Genomic DNA, 25,300 nt, shown 5'->3' with positions numbered 1-25,300 from the left:
TAGTCCAACCATGTAGACACCATGGCCAAGAAAGCTCACCAGTGCCTCTACTTCCTCAGAAGGCTAAAGAAATTTGGCATGTCCCTGTCGACCCTCGCCAATTTTTATCAATGCACCATAGAAAGCATCCTATCTGGATGCATCACAGCTTGGTATGGCAACTGCTTTGCCTGTGACTGCAAGAAACCACAGAGAGTTGTGGACACAGCTCAGCACATCACAGAAACCAGCCTCCCCTCCATGGACTCTGCCCATACTTCTCACTGCATCGGTAAAACAGCCAGCATAATCAAAGACCCTATCCACCCGGGACATTCTCTCTTCTCCCCTCTCCCGTCTGGCAGAAGATACAAAAGCCTTAAAGCACATATCACATTGCTCAAGGGCAGCTTCTATCCTGCTGTTATAAGACCATTGTATGGTTCCCTCCCTGAAAGCACGTACCACTAGGCTCAAGGACAATTTCTATCCTGCTGTTATAAGACTGCTGATAGGATGGACTCTTGACTTCACCATCTACCTCATTATGGCCTTGTACAATATTGTCTGCCTGCACTGTACTTTCCCTGTTGCTGTGACACTTTATTCTGCATTCTATATTGTTTTATCTTGTACTACTTCAATGTACTGTGTAATAAATTGATCTGTATCAATGGTATGCGTCAAGTTTTTCCACTGTATCTTGGTACAAGTGACAGTAATAAACCAATTCCAATTCATGGTTGGCATACATTCAAAGCTCTTCTACTGCACAATAACAATTCTATGATTCCAAGAGTTGAATTGTAACCAAAACATTTTGAAAATGACAGCTTGCATTTTTACGTTGCTCTTAAAATTGTAAAATGCCCAAGTTGCTTCCTCAGACCAATTATCAATCAGAATTTGACACCAAGCCACATAAGCAGACATATTGGGACATGTTGGCCAAAGGTTTGGATAGATGGATGGGTTTTCAGACATGCAAAAGGAAGGGAATTAGAGAGTTTAAAGCCTTGGCAATGTAAAGATGGTGGAGCAAAGGTTGTAGAGAATTGGAGGAAATGCAGAGATCCTGGAAGTTTGTAGGCCTGGAGGTTGTTTGTGGAGATTACTGTCTTGGAAGGATTTGAAAACAAGGATGAGAATACTTCAAGCTCGAGGTCAAGATCAGAACAGTTTAGCAGGCCTGATGCGATGTGTGAATGGAAGTTGGTGTGAGCCAGAATAAGCATAGCAAAGATAAAAAACAGAGAATGCTGGAAACCCTCAGCAGGTCAGGCAGCATCTGTGGAAGGTGAAGCAGAGTTAATGTTTCAGAACTTGTAACAGAACTTCGGATGAATTTGCTTACAGAGATCAGAAAATTGTCAAGTCTGGAGGATTGAAAGGCATAGGTAAACATTCCTGTGGCAAATGAGCCATGTCAGGAATACAAACAGATGGTGCTAAAGAGTTGGAGGTGGACACAATTTCTAAATTCACAGGTGACAGCAAACTTGGCAGTATTATGGACTGTGAAGAGGATAGTTATAGATTGCAGCAGGAGATAAACAGGCTGGGTGGAATGGGCAGACGTGGGGCAGATGAAATGTGAGGTGGTGCAATTTGCTCTGAAGAATGAGGGGTGATATAGAATAAAAAGGGTGAAGGAGCAAAGTAGCCTAAGGTTATGGGTGCAGAAATCATTGAAAGTTGCAGGGCAGGTTGAGAAATTGGTTAATGTGGCAGATGCAATTCTGGGCTTCATCAGTTGAGGCACAGAGTATAAAAGTAGGGTCATGCTTTATAAAACACTGGTCTAATCTCTGCTGGAGTACTGTGTTCAGTTCTGCTGCATTAAAGGAAGGATGTGAGCTTGTTAGAGGGTCCAGAACAGATTTATGTGAATGGTTCCTGGGATAGGGCTCAATGGTTACAGGGATATGTCAGGGAGGCTGACTCTTTGCTTTAGAGCTATAGAGTCATTGAGTTGTATTGGTATTGGTATTGGCTTATTATTGTCACGTACCGAGGTACAGTGAAAAACTTGTCTTGCATACCGTTAGTACAGATCAATTCATTACACAGTGCATTGAGGTAGTACAGGTAAAAACAATAACAGTACAGAGTAAAGTGTCACAGCTACAGAGAAAGTGCAGTGCAATAAGGTGCAAGGTCAAACAAGGTAGATTGTGAGGTCAAGAGTCCATCTCATCGTAAGGGAACCATTCAATAGTCTTACCACAATGGGATAGAAGCTGTCCTTGAGTCTGGTGGTATGTGCCCTCAGGCTCCTGTATCTTCTGCCTGATGGAAGAGGAGAGAAGATAGAATGACCTGGGTGGGTGGGGTCTTTGATTACGCTGGCTGCTTCACCAAGACAGCGAAAGGTATAGACAGAGTCCATGGAGGGGAGTGTGGTTTCCGTGACGTGCTGGGCTGTGACCACAACTCTCTGCAGTTTCTTGTGGTCCCTGGCAGAGCAGTTGCCATACCAAGCTGTGATACATCCAGATATGGAAAAGAATGTGGGGGCAGAGCTGGGAGTGAGTAAGGTGGAGCTAGTGAGCTCTTCTGGTGGAGAGGCAGCACAGACCCAATGGGACAAATGACCACCTCCTGTGCTGTAATTATTCAATGATTTTATTTCAATTATTAAATAATTGTCCTAGTAGTCATACAGTTCATATTGCAAGACCATGAAGTCTTACGTGGTGGGCTGCTGAGTAAGATTTCTGAACTGCCCAGTTAGAATTTAATTGGGATCTTTGGTGCATCGAATGAGAAATGTTAAAGAAATGTCTGCCTGTTTCCAGTGGGTACATTTGTCACCAGATTCTGTTGGCCCACTTCTGGAGGGAATGGGATGGCAAGTCAATTCCTTCCAATAGAATGGGCCACTCACACTCTTGCTGGGTGCATTGGGTTAAAATTGTTTCCCAAAAAACACAGTCACAATCATTCTGGGAAATAAGATGACTCAAAAGTGTTAAGCATCAATCACCCTCTTAATATTTTCTGGAGAAAATTCAGAAAATGAATTATTTGTGATAGGGGATGGTGGCGTGTTTCCAAGGCACATGAGTGGTGCATTGTTTGTCCTTGCTAATTTATGTGGCAAATCAATGAGGCACAGAGGGGTTCAACGTTAATATTTTACTTCACTTGCTGCTGTTTAATCTTCCTTTGACTGTTCCAGGAACATGTCATGCCGCCTGTTAGAAGCCCTGGAAAATTATTTCTAAGAAAATGGCAACCTGAAGTTTATTGAGGCACCACAATCTCCCCAAGGCACCGAATACAATGGAAAATAGCTCCAGACACAGATTACTTTGCTTCGTACTGCTTCATAGAACATGATGTACTCTTTTTCCATTCATTGTCTCCATTTGTGTGCCAACGGCCCTAATGGCTTGGAGTGGAGTAAAGATGAGAGGTTGCAAGATTTGATTCCTGCTGAGCTTGCTTGAGGAACAAGGGCTTGGACTAGGAATGCTGAGATGGAGCAGGGCTGGGCAGCTGAAATTTAGCAATGGATCCCTGTGTTATTCTGTTGGCTTTAGGGCAACTGGATAACATATTTACTGCACAGTAGAAATTGTCCTCTGTGCATGCATATCGTGCACCTTAGTGACGTACTCCTGTTGAATTCTATTTTTCAGGCAAATTTGATACCTACATCATTTGCCGATGACACCACTATTATTGGCGGAATCTCAGATAACGACGAGGAGGAATAAAATAGATCAGTCGCTTGAGTGGTATCGCAACAACAACCTCGCACTCAATGTCAGCAAGACCAAGGAACTGATTGTGAACTTCAGGAAGGGGAAGTCGGAAGAACACACACCAGTCCTCATTGAGGGCTCAGTGGCGGAAAGGGTGAGCAGCTTCAATTTCCTGGGCGTCAACATCTCAGAGGATCTACCTTGGGCCCAACACATTGATGCAATCACAAAGTGGGCACGCCAGCAGCTATACTTTGTTAGGAGTTTGAGGAGATTTGGTCTGTCACCAAAGTCTTGCAAATTTCTATAGATGTACAGTGGAGAGCATTCTGACTGGTTGCATCACCTGCCTGGTATGGAGGCTCCAATGTACAGGATCGAAAGAGCCTGCAGAGAGTTGTAGACTCAGCCACTTCCATCACCAGTACAACCCTCCCCGCCATCGATGACTTCTTCATGAGGCAGTGCCTCAAGGTGGTGGAGTCCTCCATTAAGGACCCTCACCATCTGGGACATGCCGTCTTCCTGTTACAGCCATCGGGGAGGAGGTACAGGAGCCTGAAGACCCACATTCAATATTTTAGGAACAGCTTCTTCCCCTCCGCCGTCAGATTTCTGAATGGTTCATGACCCCATGAACGCTACCTCGTTATTCCTCTTTTGCACTATTTACTTATGCAACTTATAGTAATTTCTATGTCTTGCACTGTACTGCTGTCGCAAAACAACAAATTTCATGACATACGTCAGTGATAATAAACCTGATTCTGATTACAGGGCATACAATAGAGAACTCATTTCCACCCAGTATACCTGCAGGTCAGCATTTACTGGACAGGACAGGGTAATAAGTTGGAAGAGCAAATATGTGCAAATCATTCTGAGAATAGTTTACACTTTTCCTACACATTTTGATTTTGTTCAATGAGCTTTTAAAGCTTGGCTCCATTCACCTCCTCCTCAGAGCCATTAGTTAATGAGGAACGGCATTGATTACAGCTCAAATCCATTGGGTGTGGAAAAATCCAAGTGCCATAAATTGCAAGGTAATGTGAAATGTGACTGTCGGTCCAGTGTTTGTGGTAATAGCACCTGCCGTTGAGAAAGCTGGCCAAAAAGATCTACTGATTGCCACAGTGATAATGCCTGCATTTCCACCATCAAGCAGCAGTTGGAAGGAATCCCTGGTGTACAGAACAATGTTGTCTTTAAGATGACATTGAAGAATTCTTGAAGACCACAAACCAGGAAGCAAAACACACAATTTTTAATTAGCTTGTTAAGCACTTTTCTGAGCACTAAAACAAGTTCAGAGAAATACGCAAGAAGCTGAAATCGAATGAAAAATCTTCTTTAACATGTTTTGCTTCAGCTCTGTAATTGCTTATCTCTAGAGGAGAGTTCAATTTTGAACATTTCTGAGGTGAATTACGCCACTCTGGTAAATCGGCCGGCTACTGCTTGTTGCAATTCATCCTTGCGTGTTTGATGTGATTCCCTGTAAGTTTCATGTAGGGTGAAGTCATTCCTTATCTTGCCAAAAATAGACACTTTGTTGAGTGGTGACTATCACTGGGCATTCTGGAATAAGCATGGCTTCTACAGAAAGGTAATGTTATTTGAAGTGCCTTCAGGAGCATATCCTACCACAGTGCTAGAAACCCAACCCAACCCAACCCAACATAGGTCCTTTGTTTTGTGTAATTTACCTGCTCTCCTCACGACCACTGCCCTCTGCACAAAATAAAAGAGCAGCAGCCAGGATATTCAGCAACAGACTCACAACCAAAACAGTCGTTGGCACACAGCACAACAGCTCTCTGTGTGTTCCTGATAGAAGAGATCAATTACTAAGCTGTTTCTAGTTACTTACAGATTCAATAAACACATACATGATACGACTGAACATTTAAAGATGTGCTTAAAAAGATTTTTTTATTCTTCTGAGTTTTCATTGAAATACAAGCAACTTATGAATTGTAGACAACATCTAGAGAGGAATATGCAATTTTAGGGGAACGTATGAAAGTAGAACTGCCTATCAGTGTGTTTTCTTCATTTTGGCTGAATGAGGAAAATTAGACCCAGAGGATATGTTGGCATAGAAACAAGTTGATTCTTCAGATCAAGAGCTCCAAAGGGAGCATTCATATCAGAGGGAAGTCTGCAGAGGCTTTAAAATGGTACATTTTGATGACATTTGAAGGTCAAAATTAATTAAATACACCTTATTTCATATTCTTAGCAGGTGCATTGAAATAAAATGGCCACACACAAACACACACACCAGTTTTTCATGAGTCTGCAATTATCAAGAGAATTGCAGTCTGAATTCACTAACAGATTTTTTGTTTTATGTACAGGATTTGGGCATTACTAACCATCTTTTATGCAGTATAGGTGCTGAGCAATAATTGTTGGTATAATGCTGTTATTTCTTGAACAATTCTATCATGAATCTCGCTGATACCTGCAACAATATTTTGGTTCTGGAGTTCTGGAGAAGGAAACCTTGACCCTCGACTAAAGAGAACACACCCTGTTGTTGGCTCTTTCTGCATCGTGTATTTGTCTGCACGTGCTGGAAATGGGCTTTGTTGGATGTTAAGATCAAACCCTGCACACCAATAATGTCAGAATTTAATGCCCATTCCTCATTACCTTTGAAAGGATGATGTTGAGCTATCTTCTTCAACCACTGCAGTCCTCGTGATGAAGACGCATCTATGTACTGTGGTACAGGGAGCTCCAGGATTTAGATCCAGCTGTTGTGAAGAACTGGTGGCGTTTTACCAGAATGGTGTGTGAATATTCACATTGCATGATTTATAGGCAACTGATTGAGAGGAAACGATAAAAAGGTACAAGTTTCTGTGGGATATTTGGAGTGTCCATGTGGAAAGAATGTATTCTCTGGTGGAAAAATTTAGAACAAGGATTAATGTTTGAAAATAAAGGGTATTTGAATACTTTTAAGGCAAGGTTACTCAAATTCTCGATATGCTGTAAGATTACAGGGAGTAGACAAGAATGCAGATGTGAAATTACAGATTGGAAATTTATGAATCAGGAACAGTCTTGAGGGTCTGGGTTACCTATTCCCTGTCCTAACTTGTACATTTGTATAATGCATGTTTTTTCTTCCTCAAGTCGTTCCCATACTTTATATCCAACTCAACATTAATAATTGTGTTTGTATAACCTGAAAATTGTTGTTCTAATTGAGTATTTCCACATATATGGGCTCACATCTCATTAAAATAGCACACAAATCCTTAATGCATGGGTTCCAAGTTTCCACCTCCTCATCTGCTATTTTAATTTAATAAGCAGTGTAAGATATTACTTTCAATGCTCCCCCTACTTCTATATTCAAATGTCTATCCTTTTAATTATTGCCAGATCTCTATTATTGCAGGTACTCATTACCACTGGAGAACTCTTGCAGAAAGGTGTGTGAGTGTGTAAGTCTGTGTGTATATCAGCTACTGGAAGGAAGCCCTTCACATCCATTAGGGTCAATGGGCCAAAATGTCTAGGACGTAGTTGATAATCTCCTGGTCATTTTATGCAAGCAACCAAGCTCAATTTCTCTCCCTGTACTTCCTTCATAATTCATCCATACTGGGCAGAACATAACGATACCCTTCAGATACTCAGCTTGAAGTCCCATAATTATATTTATTAAAGATCTTTTGTCAATTAACCCAAAACTCACCCAATGTACAGTATACAATCGGAGATTTAGACAAAGGGATTCACCCAACAGATATCAATGGTTTCCAGCTCCAGTATTGTGGAAACACTTGAAGAGGGCTTATTTGCAGGATTATTGGACTAAAGGGTAGTCTTTTCAAGAGACAGCAAAAATATGACAGACCAATTGGCTTCCACATTTGGAACAAGATGAAGCTACCAACTCAGAAAAAGTACAAGAGATGTTCAAAATTGAAGAATGATGATTTTAAGATATGAGATGTGACTGCAACCTTGAGCAAAATATTTTCTGATATGCTTACCAGTGTTATGAGCATGATCACATCGTGACCTAAATTTCGGATTATTATCAGAATATTAGAAAGGAGTTTACAAAAACTTTCTCTTGGAAAGAGTTATTACAGTATGTTGAGCTCATGTTGTTACTGAAGCTGAGTCAGAAAATGATGAGAGTTAAGGAGAAAGTTAGTGAATTTGATTAGATAAGATATCCTTATTAGTCACATGTACATCGAAACACACAGTGAAATGCATCTTTTGCGTAGAGTGTTCTGGGGGCAGCCATGCTTCCGGTGCCAACATAGCATGCCCACGACTTCCTAATCCGTACGTCTTTAGTCACCTATCGTAATATGTCGCATAGACTTAAACATGAATTACAAGACTTGAAAGTAAAATAAGGGTGTAGAGAAATGACAGAGTTAATCAGCTGGATCAATAACTGGATGAAGTTTTAGTTTCATCTGAAACATTGCAATGCAAAATAGACCTCCTTGCAGGGAATGGGATAAAATCAGAGTGCTAACTACTTAAAAGGTTTTTTGAAAAACTTATTATAAAATACATTAAAAGCACCATTAAAAGTTATTTACAATGTCAGTTTCTAAAACTAGTATCTGACGATGGAGGTCTTCTTGAATAAAGTTCACAATGGTACTTGTCTGGGCAGTTTTGGGGTATTGCTGGAAACACTGCAAAGGTGATAGGAAAATTGTTGTTGGTTTGCTCATGTTATGACAAACAAGAGTGGTGGACTTGATATTAATGTGGGCAAATCCCACATCTGTAAACTTTACCAGAGGTACATAGGAACACGATTACCTGCAGATTCCCTTCCATCTCACCCACCATCCTGACTTGGAAATACTTTGCTGTTCCTTCATTGTATGAATCCTGGAATACTTGCCAACAACACTGTGTAAGTACATTCACCAGAAGGTCTGCAATGGATCAAGGAGGCAGCTCACCACCACCTTCTCAAGGACAACTAAGGATGGGCAATATATTCTGGCTTTGTCATTGAGACCCATCTAACTTTTACTCAATCCCAAAGTCCAAATCCTCCAAAATTCCTGACCACAATATTTAAGGTTTTGACCCAGTGATGATAAAGTCTAACTTCTCAGGGCAATATGCAGTGAGTGAGTAGAACTGGGTCAGGTACACTGTTGAGGTAAGCTTTCATGAATTATACCCACATCCCACAGAACTGAGGCAAATTGTTGGAGGCTGTAATGGTTCAATGTGAAGAAAAGATTGAAAAGCACAGTGGTCAAAGTTAGGAGAAAGCCTAAGTCAAAGGAAAGAAGCAACACGAAGCAAGTGTAGGTAAGATCTACTCCAACAGTAAATAAACTAAGGAAGATAAAACATATTTCTTTGGATCTTTCACACTCTACAGGATATTCCTACAGGAAAGAGAGAGAGGGGGTAAAGAGAGAGAGGGAGAAAGAAAGAGAGAGGGGTAGAGAGATAAAGAGAGGGGAATAGAGAGGGCAAGAGAGGAGGGGGTAGAGACAGAGAGAGAGACAGAGAGAGAGAGAGGGACAGAGAGAGAGAGAGAGAGGGAGAGAGAGAGATGAGGAGACAGAGATGAGGAGAGAAGAGAGAGATGAGGAGAGAAAGATGAGGAGAGAGAGAGAGACGAAGAGAGAGAGAGATGAGGAGAGAGTGAGAGATAAAAGAACGGGGAAAGAAAAAGAGAAAGTATAGTATGTTAAGAAAGACATGTAACAATAAACAGAAGGAGAGTGTTACAACCGAGACATGCTGCTGTGGCCTTTGAGAAGTCATTGAGTAAACAACGTTGTGGCTGGTGTGCACAGAAGTTCTTTTTCCATGAAGTATAGAACCGGCGGAACTGGTTAGGTTCCGGGAAGGATCAGGAACAGTAGAACATGCAGTGGGTATGTTAATGTGGCACTCTAATAACTCAACTTCCCAGCAATTGCTGGTCCATTGACTTCTGTTTTAAAAAGTCATAATAAACATCACCGAAACACATACTGATGTCTTTCAGCTAGGATGGGCAGGTGATTCAGGAATTCTCTAGCCATGAAACTTTAGCAGTTCAAGCTCCCCTCTCTGGGGGAAAGCTCTTTGCAGCCACATGTTATCTCCCTGAGATGGCCTTGGAAAGCCGGAACTGGCTGATTACAGATGTACAATATTGCCCCATGGTACAGTTGTGAGAAAGTCCTGTGGATAGTGTTATACAGGGATTGAGAACTTGGATATTTAGATCAGTTAATCGCTCACAAACATCAGTCCACATTGAAAGCTGGAGGAAATCTTGGACTAGTTGGCAAGATGCTGGAGTATATAATCAAGGAAAAAAATAGCTAGTCATTTAGTGAAGCTGAATGTCATCAAACCAAGTGAACATGGTTTTATGAAAGGTAAGTCACGTTTGATGAACTTGTTGGAGATCTCTAAGGATGTAGCAAACAGGGCCAATAAAGGGAGGCCTGTAGGTGTTATGTATTTGGACTTCCAGAAGATATTTGACAAGGTGCATAGGATAAGAGATCATGGTATACAGTGAACTGGATTTAAGGTTGGTTATTGCACAGAAGACAGCAAGTGAGAATGAAAGGGTTTTTAATCAGGCTGAAAGGATGTAGCCAGTGGAGAGTCCCAAGGATCAGTTCTTGGCACTTGGTTATTTACTATTTATATTAATGACCCGGAGGAGAGCACAGAGTGCAAGGTATCCAAGGTTGCCTGAAAATGGGTTGGAGGGGATTTTGTGATGAAGATATTGTGACTCTGCAACAAGATGTCGATGGGTTGAGTGAGTGGGTGAAACTTGGCAGATGGCAAGTGTGAGGTTATGCACTTTGGTAAGGAGAATATAAAGACAGACTAGATTGCAGATGAGTGAAACACAGAGGGCTATTAGTGTTCTTGTATCCAATCACAGAAGGTTAACAGGCTGCTGCAACAAAAGATCAGGAAGGCAATTGTACAATGGCCTTCATTACAAGAAGGTTGGAGTTTAGAAATTGGGAAGTTTTGTTGCAATTGAACAAGGTACAAATAAGGCCGTACCTGGATTACCGGGCATAGTTTTAGTTGCCTTAGTTAAGGAAGGATATACTGGCATTGGAGGTAGTCCAGCAGAGATTCTCTTGGTTAATTCATGGGATGAGAGGGATGTCCTGTCGCGTAGCTAAAGAAATTGGATCTCTATTCTTTGGAAGAGGGAGGGATGAGCTCATTGAAACATATAAACTCCTGAGGGGACAAGACAGCATAGATGTTGAAATGTTTCCACAAGTGGGAGAACCTTGAATGAGGGGACATAATTGCAAGATTTTGGGGTGGTCATTTAAAACTGAGGTGTGCAGGAACATCTTGATGAGGGTGGGGAGCCTCTGGAATTCTTCACCTCAGAGATGTGGAGACCAGATCATTGGGGGTATTTAAAGAGAAAGTAGATACCATTTTGAAACATCAGGGAATTGAGAGTATGGGAAACTTGCAAAGAAGAGGAGATGAAGCCTGAGGAAGATCAGCCATAATCATATATGGCAAGAAAGGCTTGAGCAGATGTGCAATCTCCTCCTATTTTCCTATATTCTTTTATAATATTGCCCCAGATGTAATGCAATGTACAGGAAGACTATCTCATTTCAATAACCCATGTGAGCTTCCACAATCACTGTTATGTTATCCTGTTCTCAAGCAATTCTCCGCATGGATTTTCAACAAGAAAAGAAAATGGGAATTTAGGCCATTTCTATTGTTTAATCAGGGGCTCTTATGGGGCAGCTAATCTCTCTGTGTCTCAAGTTTGACCTGAAGTCTCCAGGGGTTTACAATTAATCTCCAGGCCACTCTTAAGAACAACCTAGGAGAAAAAAAAATCATACGGACGTCAAAAAGATTTGTTTTCTTTGTCAGTTATAACAAATATCAGACATGTGAGAAAAGACTCTTTAATTGGAAGCCAAGAATCAAACCATTGGGCAAATGAGAAGTTATTCATTTTCTAATTGGTGTGGAAAGATGATGCACTGTGAAGAAGCTGTGTTGGCTAACCAATGACAGGAGTGACGAGGTGGGGAGGTTGGATTCAACAGGTCATGTGATGGACCCTCTAGGAATATGTCCTACCAGAGCTGGCAACTCAGGCCTATCCTCAGCACCCCCACCAACATTTTGCACAGTTGATTGCAAATGAAGGTGAAAATATTCAGTCCACTTTATTTTAACATTGAGGACACTGACAACTGAGAAGGAAGGAAAAGCAGAAGATGTACTTCTGATAAGACCATCTCTACTGGCTATTTCCATGGGTTAGAGCATGGAGATTTCAGAACTTCTCACGTTTGCTTTTGCCTGCGAAGGTTAATTACAAAGAAAACACAGTTACTATTTCACTGTTGATGCCAAGATAGTGAATAAAAAGGCTAGTTTATACTGATTTTCTATGGAAAGCAGGCAAGGTGTTCTGGTTGGCGGAGATGCCACAATTTTTCTTTTAAGGAGTTAATGGTTCACTTCCAGGAAAAGAATTCGTCTTTGCATATGCAAAATTATCGTGTCGTTAATGATGTTGTTGGGACCTGGCTGCAATCGTAACCCTGGCCTACATGGGGAACGTGTTACAGCTCCTGCCTTCGAGGATCCTGACCCAGTTCACTCACCTGGCCAGGTTTGGAACAGAGACCAAGGAGGATGAAGTGCAGGGGTCAAGTCTTCTGTTGGTTTTCCAGCCACCTCTCTGCTTTGTGCACATCAACAAAAAGGTCTGTTTTCTTTATTAGTTATCACAAATATCTGGCATGTGGGAAAAACTCTTTAACTGGAAGCCTAGAATTAAACCATTGGGCAACCGAGAATTTATTCATTTTCTAATTAGTGTGGGAAGATAATACTCTGTGAAGATATCATGTTGGCCAGCCAATGACAGGAGAGACAAGTTGGGGAGGTTGGATTCAACATGCCACGTGATAAACCGTTGAGGAATACTTCCAACCAGAATAGGCAACTCAGGCACCTGTCAGTGGTTAAATATGGAGCCCTTCGTAGTTAAATTAAAGCTGAGGTAAGGAATGGGTTTGAGGTTCTTGAAGGTTTCTGGGTATCCCACATTCCTGTTAGATGGTGGATTGGCAGTGAAAGAAAATTAAGGGACAAAATAATTACAAAAATATAATTGCTAGAAAAACATTTTTTTTAAACAAAACATTTATTGTAGGGAAGTCCACACAATTATAAAGCTACGTGAACACTTTCTTGAATTAAGTAGAGAGTGAACATGGGCTTTGGATGAAGGTTGCATGGACTGGATGAGGTGAATGGTACCTCTTGTGTTGGAACCTCCACTAATTTCATTAGTTGTCCAGAGAGGAATTTGGTGTGAATGTGTTAAGTGTTGGCAGACATTACAAGATGGAAATCTTCACACACATTTTTACCATATTCCAGCACTTAGTAACCAAAGGAATTCTCAACCATAACATATTCAGGGTGTCTTGCATAAACAATGCTGAACTCTGCCCTTGTGGTTTATAGGATCATCAAAAGCCACAGCTATGTTATTGCCTTGTAATACTCTCTATACGTATCCGTTGTCCCACTGTGCATCAATTAGAAACTGCAGATTTAAGTCAATTAATAGAGTTTTACTGTCCCTTTAAAGTAGGCTAAAGTTTTGCCTTGAACACATGGTTTCAGATAGCAAACCCACCCAACAAGGCTCTGCTACCCATACACTTGTTTGGGTGCCTGGCGGCAGGTTAGAAACAAAGAACTTTTCTTTGCAAACCCTTAAGCAAGAAGGTCTGGCCCCTGCAGTGTGGCAGTACTGGCACAGGAAGCTGCAGAGTGTGCTAGTTGCTTATAATTGCATGGCCCAGTTCAGGGAAGCAGTGAATGAATCTCACCCGTTTCTGTAGACATTACATAATCAGGGGGCTATGGTATCATTGGCAAGGTTGCTGATATTTGCAACAGTGATTCCTTATGTGTTGCACAGCAGTGCTATTCTTCGGCCTGATAAATTCGGTAAATTTGCTGTATTTCTTTGAAAGGGAGGTCTCTTTACCATTTCAAACTAAGTATAAGGGAACTGATTCAAGCAATGTCAGGACCACATCAATTCTCCCCTTCAGAGTGGGCGCTTGGTACTCACAGCACACCATCAGCATAATCCACCCAGGACTCGGGGCTGAACCAGTTCTGATCAGGGAGGGATTTGAGAAAAATGTTTCACATGTTATTGAAAAATCTCAGAGAAGATTCAGTCCCTATCCTCCTGAGGTTGAAAAGATGAAGAGGAAAAGGTGAGGTTGAATGGAATGCCTGGTTGAGATCTGGTTTAGTTTAAGAACCTGTAGGTTGGAGACTCTGGGAGATGAGAGGGATACCAAAAATAACACCAGAGAGTACTCAAAATACAGTAAAACTCCGTTAATCCATCCAGCACACTTGGGACTTAAGGTGGTGCAGGCTGGCAGATTTTCCCAAAATATATTTATGCTATTCCGATTATTACACCAACACATATTTAATTCACTTTTTTTTAATATGTTATACAGTACAGTTATATAATAAATTTTCCATTGAACTCAGTAAGTTTCAAGCCAGCGTGGGAAATAGGACCCTGATGAGTTTAAAAGGAGCATGAGAACCAAGACCGCGGTGTGCCAAAGGGATAGTGGGAACTGAGACCACGGTGTGCCAAAGGGATAGTGGGAGTCGAGACCGCGGTGTGCCAAAGGGAGTGTGGGGATCAGCATGCAGTGAGCCAGAGGCCGAACCATCATAATTTCTGAACAACCGGATAGCAGATTACTGGAGGTTTACTAAATTGGTTGGTCAGGCAGCTTCTGAGGTGGGAGAAATGAGCTGATGTTCCAGTCACAGACCTTTCTTCAGAACGGGGTGTAGTTGGAGGCAAGACAACTTTTAAGAAGCGGAGGGGAGGTGAGAACAAAGCCAAGGTCTGTGATGAGGTAGGAGGAGGAAAGATTCAATGACAAAAGGGGTGACAGACACAGAGAAACGGGGGGGGGGGGCGCAGTGTAAACAAAGGATGGTCTGGTGAAAATATAAATGCAGAATAATTACTTAAAATCACCAGAGGAAAGGGGAATGAATAGTGAAAATTTGAAATAAAAGTCCCAGAATTTCTGATTATCTGAAAATGTTGGATTCACTGTTGAGCCTAGAAAGCTATAATATGGGAAGACAAGGTCCTGTACCTTGCACTGAGCTTTGTTGGCAGACTGCAGGGGGCTGACAGTGGGAGTGAGTCAGAGAATGGAAGTAAGAGATGACAGGAAACCCCTGATATTCTTGAAACCCTCCTGACTAGAAACTCAAATGGATCAGCCACATAAATACTATGGCCACAAGAACAGGTCAGAGGCTGGGTATCCGGGGACAAGTGTCACACCTTCTGATCTCCCCCAAAGACTTTTCATCATCTGTAAGGCACAAGTCAGGAGTACGATGGAGTAATCTCCATCTACCTTCTTGACTGCAGCACCAACAACTCTGCAGAAGCTCAATACCATTGAGGACAAAGCAACCCTTTTGTCCTGCACCTCATCAACCATCCCAAAGACTCATTTTCTCCATCGTGGCTGCAGTGTGTACCATCTAGAATATACACTGCAGTTACACACCCAGGCTACTCTGACAGCACCTTCTAAACCGGCAACTTCCACTGCCCAGAAGGACAATGGCAGCAGGTGATTGTGAATTCCCACCTCCTCCAGGTTTCCCTCCAAATTGCACACCATCCTGCCTTAGAAATATCTCACTGGTCCTTCATCACTACTGGGTCTGAATCCTGGAACTCCCTCCCCAACAGCACTGTGGGTGTATCTTCACCTGGTAGTTCAAGAAAGTGGCCTACACAACCTTCTCAAAGGCAGTTAGGGGTGGACAATAAATGCGGCCATTCCTTTGATCCTGAAAATTCATTTAAAAAAAGAAGAAATCGAGGAAAAGCTATGCAAAGATATTTAAATAATTCTCAGCATTTTGGTGGTAACTGTTATTTTATAAAGTCTGGTTTCAATAAGTGTTCTTTTCTAATTAACTTGTTGAAATGTTGTTCACTTTTAGCAACCTGACAACTCATCACAAGCAGGAAAGGAGGCAAATAGATGAGGCAGTGTTAGCTCAATAGATCCATTAAGGTTTCATAACACATGGGACGCAGGTGTGGGGAAAGGTTTGAGTGGTTCAAGGTGTTCAGCCCACCCATCCTGAAAGGGTGGTTAGTCACCACAAGCATCACACTGCAGCTCTGAGGGAGGCCCCTGAACATTTTACAAATTTATTATCTGAAATAAACACCGAAAGATAAATATCAAAGCCAATGACTTCACAATGGTCAATGGTGACATTGTTGGAGATACGTGCAATGAATTGTGGATTTTTGTGTGGCCTGAAGATAAAGACATACTGATCTTACCACAAAGGTTTTCATGTTCCCTGGCAAGATGAAGGCATCTTTTCTGGAGAATAGTTAATCTTCTTGTTAGGCAGTCCCTTGGGGTTGAGGATGACTTGCTTCCCTGCCAGTTCTGTGGTTTCTGTGGTGACTGATAACGTCAATGTGTGGTCTGTAGACTCTGCCACAGGTGGGGCAGGAGGTGTTTGACAGGGTGTGATGGGGATGGGTTATCTGGGACGTTCTGTGTTCCTTCCATTCCTCCATGTGCTCCTATTGAAGAGACTTCAGGCTCTCAGTGTCTTCCTGGATATTCCTTCCCATTTTGAATGGTCACAGGCCAGGGGTCCTAATGAGTGGATTAGAATTTTATATTTTTTCAGTAAAGCTTTGAGAACATCCTTGAATCATTTGGAATTTCTTGCTACAATAGTGCTTAGAACAGAGTGCCTATTTCAGGAGTCTGGTGTCAGACATTCATACAATATGGACTATCCATCAGTACTGGCTGAGTATAATTAGAACCCTGATACTGAGGGTACTGGCCTGGGAGATGATGCTGATGTTGTTTTGTGTTTCTGCTCAAGGATTTGGAGGACTTTTGCAGAGACAGCATTGCTGAAACCTCTCCAGTGGTTTGAGGTGCCTACTGTAAGTGGCCCCTGTCTCCAACATAAACATTTCCCAGCTGTTCTAATGGGATTAACGCACATTACTAGTAATTTAACCACTTGCTGTCATACACCATTACAACTGGACACATAAATATTCCCCCCCCCCCACCTTTCCAGCAGGACCCACTGCAGAATACTCAAGTCATTTCCCTTGTTCTGGAATACCAATCTTAATTGCTTGCCTATGCTCAATGAACTCGGTTAAGTATCATTCATTTTAGCATACATTTGTTTTCCAACTTGCTAAATGGAACACTTGAATGTTCCAACACATTTGTTCCATATTAAATCAAAACAAACTTTCACTTCCTTCAAGTTCTTTCCTATTTCCCAATTTGACTGATTTGATGTGACTTTAGCACTTTTTCTTGTCTCCAGTTTGACGCCACTTTCCCAGTACATTCAGCTTTAGTCTGCTACTTGAGAGTGGGAGATACTGTGGTCAATATAAAGATGCTTTCACCACTCTCCAGCCTTCAGCTGCTACCTTGGGCATTGAGTTCCTGTAAGTGAGACAAAAACACATGGTAAAGCAACAAAGAGCACAATGTGCTGGCAATTCCTTAAATGTTACCAGCAGACATCGATACTGTAAAGAAAGCTAATGTTGCTTTTAAGGCCTATTGAGTAAAATCATTGCCCATGGGAAGACTGAGACGCAAGATTGTCATCACAAGCTCCAATTAAATAATGTGCAGCCCAAAACCATAGACTTTGATCTCCATCACAAACTCAACTTCCTAACCACCAACATAATCCCCCTCTTTAGCAATTACTTGAAATTAGAACAAGTTGTTTGCAATTTTAGATGTCAAAATTGATCCTGAAATCAGCTCCTTACATAACCTTAGCATAAAACTCCTCCATTTGCAGCCATCTAACATTTTCACACCTTTCATCTGCCTCTGCTTGTCTGCAGGTGGAACATCATCCATGCTCTTGTTACATCTGGATGGCTATTCCAATGGTATCCAGACCAGCCCATCTCATTCTACCTTCTTGAGGTTGTTAAAGACCATTCACCAGCTAGTCCATTGCTTGTTGACCTGCAAGGATTCCTGAATACGTATGTCTGGAAGTTAAAATTCTCATTTTTATTTTCAAATGCCTGCGTGCTCCATCCCTCCCCTATCAACAGGGCTTCCTCCAGTCCTAACACTGAAAATGATCTGCATTCCTTATATTTTGGTGTCTTGATCATCCCTAAAAGTGTACTGGGATTACCAGTGGGAGCCGTAACTTCAACTAGCAAGCTTTAATTGCTGGATTTTCCTTTCTCAACCTCTCTGCTTCCTTGGCCTATTTCTTCCTTCAAGACATTCTTAAAACCTACCTCTTAGACCAAGCTTTTGATCAACTACTGCAATTGCTCTATGAATGACTCAGAGTGAAGTTCTACTTGATAATGCCCATATGAAACTCTTGGGGACATTTGCTGTATTAAAGTTTGATCAAAATACAAGTTATAGCATAATAACACAGCTGGTAGAATTGCGGTCTCACTACTCCAGTGACTCAGGTTCAATCCTGACCTCAGGTGCTCTTTGTGTGGAGTTTGCACATTCTCCCTCAAGTTTCCTCTGGGTACTCTGGTTTCTTCCCATATCTTAAAGACTTGCAAGTTGGTTGGTTAATTGACCACTGTGAATTATTCCTAGCGTGTAAGTGAATAGTAGAATCTGGTGGGAGTTGATGGGAATGTGGGACGAATAAAATGGGATTAGTGGTGATGGCTGGTGTGGTCAGAGGACCCACTTCTGTTTTGTATGGCGCTAGAGTCGAAGTTGTTGATGTCATAATTAGCAGAGGTTCTGAATTAGTTGATCACTGCCAAGACAATTGGGAATACTTCAATTTTCTTCAGATGAGGTTGAGGGAAATGGAAGGATTCAACCAAGGCTACTGATCCTGATTAGTATTCAGTGGCCACTAGAGAATTTGGAAGTGTATACCCAAGGTCAGCAACAAACAAAATGCCAGAGAAACTCAGCGGGTCAGGCAGCATCTATGGAGGGAAATGGACAGTCAATGTTTCAGGTCAAGACCCTTCATCTGGAAAGGTCAAGATCAAGACTATAACAATAACCAAACAACCTGTCTTCAGGGAGGATGAATAGAATATTGGAAAGGGAACAGTGGAGAGCTAAAAAATCGGAAACTCTGTCAGGACAGCAGAGGGAGGAAGAAAGATGACCAAGAATATCCAAAGGTGACTTTGCTATCATGGGAAGTAGGACCTTCTAACATAACATCAGTGATACAAAATGCTTTTCCCCAAACTTCTTTAAAAAAGAATAGTTCAAGATGGCAACTGGGTAGCACTAAGGAATGACATTCTGTGTAGAAGTATCTCCCTTTCTCATAGTTGTAGTCAAGTTTATCATATGCACAAGTACATGTGTGCACAAGTGCAATGAAAAACTTACTTGCAGCAGCATCACAGGCACATAGCATCAGATACGCAACATTCACAAGAAAAACAAATTACACAAAAATAATCCAAGGAAGAACACAATTAGAACAAAAAATTCTCGTTGCATAGCTCTTTTCAATAACAATAGTTTCATAATTTTGTTTAAGTTCTTTGAAATAAGAGCTGTGGCTTAGATGGTAGCAAACAAACAGCTGAACCTCATGCCTCTGAATCAATAGGTCGCGTGTTCAAGTCCCACCCTAGAGTCTTGAGCACTAAAATGTCAGCCTGTAAGGTACCAAGGCAGTGCTGAACGACTGGAGGTGATACCTATCAGTTATGGTATTAACCCACAGTCCCATCCCCTCTATCAGATTAACACAAAAGATCCTAAAATGCGATTTAAACAAAAAGAATAGATGAATTGCCCTTGGGTCTTGAGGCCTTGTCAGACAAAAACCTGGGTATTTGGTGGATCTCAAATTAGTATTTATGAGAGCTTGCTGTGCACAAATGGTTTCTGTGTTTCCAACATTACCTCAACAACTATACTTCAAAAGTGCTTCACTGGCTGCAAAACTGTTTGGGCATCTGAAGGATGTTGAAGGACCTATATAAGTTTCCCTTTTCTTTGTATTTGAAGTTATATCCCTTTTCATCTTCATATGACTGGTGGTGACTGAGTGTCAGTGATGGATCAACATAAAACCACCTCTTCATTAACATCCTTTAATGACAGAAAGCTGCTCTTCTTGCTCAGGCCATCCAACACACAGCTCCAGGTTGACAGGAAGGTGCTTGACTCTTAATTCCCCTCTGAATCGGCCCAGCAAGCCACTCAGTTCAAAAGGTAATAAGGGATGAGTAGTAATTTGCCAGTGACATTGAATCTCATGAATGAAGTAAAAAAATTACCTTCAGTGAAGTTCTGGCCAATAACCTACAATGCTCCGGTAATTTTCTGTCATTAGCAGATTTAACATAAAGACCAATCACGTCATTAGAGGTTATTGGCCAACAAGTTACTCACGTCTCTTCGTGCTTCACCACTAACCCTTTAGGTGCATCACCGAAAGCAAACTGCTGCCTCTCCTTGCTCTGGGTTATGGGTGTGAACTGGGTACAGACAGAACTGGACTGGATCTGTAGTCGGGGGGTGTTGGGGTGGGGTGGGACAGGGAGAAATGAATCATTGGGTTGTATTTAGAGAAGGAAAATATAAAAACAGTTTCACTTCACTCCTGACCAAACACAGAGTACCCTGGAGCAATTATTCATTTACTTCTACCTTTAAGGTGATGCCAAGATTTACAAAATCCAAACAAAACAAATAAACTCCCCAGATTGGTGTAACATACTGGGTGATAAAGTGGTTTTGGAGTTGGCAACATGTTTTTTTTTTGCAAAGGGAGGGCTATTTATTTATTTGTCCTCAATGCTGCCTGCACTAGAGTTTTGATGGGGCCACTGATGCAGAAATAAAAATATATTGGTTCCATGGAGCTGAGGGAGACGGGGTAAAGGATTTCTTTCTGAAACAGAGTCAGAGGGTAGTGAGAGGAGTAAATCTGCTATTTATTTCCTTCTCCCTGACAGTATTAGTTCAATATCACTTCCTTAAAAGACATGCAGCATGGAGGTGTTGAACAGATGTGAAACATTTTTCAGCTGAATTGTGACTGAGGAGAATTGACAGAGCACTATGAACTGGAGTATACTTTCTGGGTCAGCCTGAGGCTTGGAGAGAGCAGAGTTAGGAGAGAGCCTGAGCAGTGAGGGAGGTGTTAACATGTCACTGGTGGTGAAACTATATATTTTATTATGAATAAGAAAAAAACAGTGCAAAGCTCTTTCGATTTTTAGTGTAATTGGGTCAATATATTTAGTACCATTGCTGCTCATGTGGCCCCCAGGGTTAATACACCCGTTCATTGTTTGAGGGGCTTCCCCACCCAACTCAGCTCCTCCTTGTGCGGTAGCGGAAGGAGCCCAGACTGTGGTCCTTCCCCACAGAGCCTTTACATCAGCTGCACCGAGCTTCAGTGTGTCCCCCAGCACGTACTCCTGCAGCCTGGAATGTGCCAGTCGGCAGCTTTCCCTTACGGACATCTCGCTGTGCTGGAAGGCTAACAAGTTTCAGGCAGACCAAAGAGCGTCTTTCACTCAGCTGATGATCTTCCAGCAGCACTTGATGTTTGTTTCTGTGTGTGTCCTGGGGAACAGCCCATAGATCAGAGAGTCCTCTCTACAATATATTTTCTTGGTGGTGAAAATATATGTTGCTGCTATTATCAGATTACTTTGGTTTACAAGGACAGGAGGCCTTTTAGCTCCTCAAGTCCCTTCTCACATTCAATGAGGTCACAGCTTGTCTGTGACCTAATTCACTTGCTTTTTGTTACTTCACAGCTTTGGTTAATTAATATCAGATTTAAAATTACATTGGACCAACCATCAATTAACATTGTGAAAAAGACTTTCAAACATTTATAATCTTTGTATGTAAGTGTTTTCTTAACTTCATTGCCAAGTAGCAAGGAACTCCCCAACAAACAGAAATGAATTCGCTCTTTATACCCTGAAAACACTGATCATCTTCCATAAGCCTAAATTTAGAGCCACAGAGAGAATGGAGCAGACAGAAAACTATGGCTGAAGTCTTTCATGCAATATGCCTCCTGTTTCCTTGGTTCAAGTTCATTCCTCTTTTACATAAGCATAATTAACTACAACTTCAAAACAATCTACTTTCCAAAAACAAAAATGATTAGCAGAAGGAAACTATCAAGCCATCTCATTGTCATATACATTGATTGATGTTTTCTATTCCTGATTCTTGTCAGATACAATTTATCTTTTGGTCATTTGCCACTGTTTGCAAAGTCCATCATGCAAGCTGAACTGTGACCCAGATTTCCAAGTGTGATGCCAAAGGTCAAATAAAAAAGTTTTAAACAAAATATTACAAGAATATTTCTGGCTACAAAAGGATTACATTTATTTTGCTGTTTGATGTTTAAATGAAAATCAGTATACAGGGCCTGTTTTACCTGAGGAGGTAAAATGGGCTAGAAACTGGATTGCACAGCACCAGGAATTTATACCGCTTGATCCAACGACCACAAACAATAAAACATCACTGAGTATTGGTGACTTACTTTGGAGATTACAAAGTCTGTGATTTCTCATTGCTGATTTTCTGTGCAGCTAATCTGTCAGTGCTTTGAGATGCCCAAACATGTGCCAAGGTGTCCAATGCCTTTCAGTGTACCTCTGGATTCACTTGTCTCCTCTATGCAACCCCTGGACGTGGACTCAGTTTCTTTCACATTCTTTGCACTGGCAAGGTGCTCAAAAGGATTGTGTTGCCACTATTTCAGTTACGCACAATAACAATCTTCACTGGCCAAACATCCACTGACTGCTTAATGCACCACTGAAGTTGCGAAGCAAAATACAATGTGTTTCTCCCATGGGAGGACTCACCAGGAGGCAGAGTCAAAAGAAGTCAGGTGTTCATAAGAACATAAGAAATAGGAGCAGGAGTCGGCCATCTGGCACATCGAGCCTTCTCCGCCATCCAATAAGATCATGGCTGATCTGGCCATGGACTCAGATCCACCTACCTACCTTTTCGCCATGGTTCCCAACGATGTAAACACCTATCCAAATAGGTCTTAAATATATTTAATGAGGTAGCCTCTACTGCTTCCCTGGGCAGAGAATTCCACAGATTCACTACTCTCTGGGAAAAGCAGTTTCTCCTCATCTCTGGCCCAAATTTATTCCCCCCAATCTTGAGGATATGTCCCTAAGTTCTAGTCTCACCTACCAGTGGAAACAACCTTCCTGCCTCTATCTTATCTTTCCCTTGCATAATTTTATATGTTTCTATAAGATCCCCTCTCATTCTTCTGAATTCCAGCAAATACAGTCTCAGGTGACTCAATCTCTCCTCATAGGCTAACCCCTCATCTTTGGAATCAACCTGGTGAACCTCCTCTGCACTGCCTCCAAAGCCAGTAGATCTTTTCTCAAGTAAGGAGACCAGAACTACATGCAGTACTCCAGGTGCAGCCTCACCAGTACCCTGTACAGTTGCAGCATAACCTCCCTGCTCCTAAATTCAATCCCTCCAGCAATGAAGGCCAACACTCCATTTGCCTTCTTAATAACCTGTTGCACCTGCAAACCAACTTTTTGCGATTCGTGCACAAGCACTCCCAAGTCCCTCTGCACGACAGCATGCTTCATTCTTTTACCATCTTCTATTTTTTTCCTTCCAAAGTGGATAACCTCACATTTACCAGTATTGTACTCCATCTGCCAGACCCTTGCCCACTCACTTGACCTAACTATATCTCTCTGCAGACTCTCCACATCCTCTGAACAATATGCTTTTTCACTCAGTTTAGAGTCATCAGCAAACTTAGATATACTACACTCGGTCCCTTCTTCCAAAGTGTTATTGTATATCGTGAACAGTTGCAGGTCCAGCACTGACCCTTGCGGCACCCTGTTCACCACTGATTGCCAGCCAGAGAAATACCCATTTATCCCAACTCTCTGCCTTCTATTGGTTAACCAATCCTCTATCCATGGTAATACATTACCCCAAACTCCATGCATCCTTCTCTTATGGATAAGTTTTTTATGCAATACCTTATTAAATGCCTTATGGAAATCCAAGTATACAACATCCACCTGTTCCCTGCTATGCACTGTGCTCATTATATCCTCAAAGAACTCCAATAAGTTAATCAAACAGGATCTGCCCTTCCTGGATCCATGCTGTGTCTGCCTGATGGAACCTCTTCTATCCAGATGTCTCGCTACTTCTTCCCTAATGATAGCTTCAAGCATTTTCCCGACTATAAGCTAACTGGCCTATATTTACCTGCTTTTTGCCTACGTCCTTTTTTAAACAGTGGCGTGACATTCACCGTCTTCTAATCCACTGGGACCTGCCCAGATTCCAGAGAATTTTGGTAAATTATCACAAGTGCGTCTACTATAACTTCTGCCATTTCTTTCAGTACCCTGGGATGCATCCCATCAGGACCGGGGGACTTGTCTACCTTTAGGTCCACTAGTTTGCTCATCACTACCTCTTTAATGACAGCAATTGTATCGAGATCCTCACCTCCCATCACATCCGTAACATCTATCTTTGGCATGTTAGACGTATCCTCCACCGTGAAGATCGACACAAAATACTCATTCAAGGCTTCAGCTATTTTCACATTACCCAATATTAATTCTCCCTTCTCATCTTCCAAAGGACCTACACTCACTTTAGCCACCCTTTACCACTTTATCTAATTATAAAAACTTTTACTATCTGTTCTTATATTTTGTGCTAGTTTACTTTCATAATCTATCTTCCCTTTCCTTATTGCCTGCTTGGTGGTTCTTCGTTGTCAACTTGATTCGCCCAATTTATGTGCAAGTTAAAGTTCCCCATGACAACATTCTTACATGCATCAAATATTTCTTGGTTTATTGCCTGTGCCACTGTAATCTTATTATTCGGTGGCCTAAAGACAACTCCCACCAGTGATTTTTTCCCTTTACTATTCCTAATCTCTACACAGAAGGACTCAACATTCTGCTCCTCAGATCTTATACCGTCTCTCACTATCACCCTGATCTCATTCTTAATTAAGAGACCTACCCCACCTCCCTCACCTTCCTGCCTATCCTTCCGTATTACCTGATACTCTTGGATATTTAATTCCCAATCATCTCCACCCTGCAACCACGTTTCTGTAATGGCCACTAAATCATACCCCTTTCTACTGATCTGTGCTACAAGTTCACTGACCTTGTTTCGAATACTATGGGCATTCAGATAAAGTGCCCTTACACTCATTGTCCTTTCAGAATCTAAACTGTGTCCTTTGCGTTTGACTTTTCTGTACTCCAATCTTACTTCTCTCTTTTCTAACTTTTGCTCTGGTCTCTGCTTTGCTTCCCTCTGGCTTTCTGCATGGATTCCCATCCCCCTGCCCAACAACACTAGCAAACAATCCCCCAAGGACATTGATCCCGGTCCTGCCCAGCTACAGACTGTCCAGTTTGTACTGGTCCCACCTCCCCCAGAACCGGTTCC

General features: G+C 41.8%; 1 protein-coding gene across 2 annotated transcripts in view; it reads right to left on the bottom strand.

Annotated features, from left to right (window-relative positions):
* The window catches only part of LOC127584055 (mesoderm posterior protein 2-like), a 108,122-nt gene that overhangs the window by 40,693 nt on the left and 42,129 nt on the right, over positions 1 to 25,300 (bottom strand). The window contains exons 2-3 of one of the 2 annotated variants that reach the window (XM_052040592.1): positions 20,219 to 20,331; positions 16,925 to 17,278 (exon numbers count right to left, since the gene is read on the bottom strand). The exons of the other annotated variant lie outside the window; for it this stretch is intronic. The gene's annotated coding sequence lies outside the window, so the exon portion shown is untranslated. Of the gene's footprint in view, positions 1 to 16,924; positions 17,279 to 20,218; positions 20,332 to 25,300 lie in introns of those variants that run through there. 2 annotated transcript variants of the gene reach the window in all.

This window comes from Pristis pectinata, chromosome 28 (genome assembly GCF_009764475.1).
Source record: "Pristis pectinata isolate sPriPec2 chromosome 28, sPriPec2.1.pri, whole genome shotgun sequence".
Lineage (NCBI taxonomy): Eukaryota > Metazoa > Chordata > Chondrichthyes > Rhinopristiformes > Pristidae > Pristis > Pristis pectinata.
This window is presented reverse-complemented; position numbering and strand designations above follow the sequence as displayed.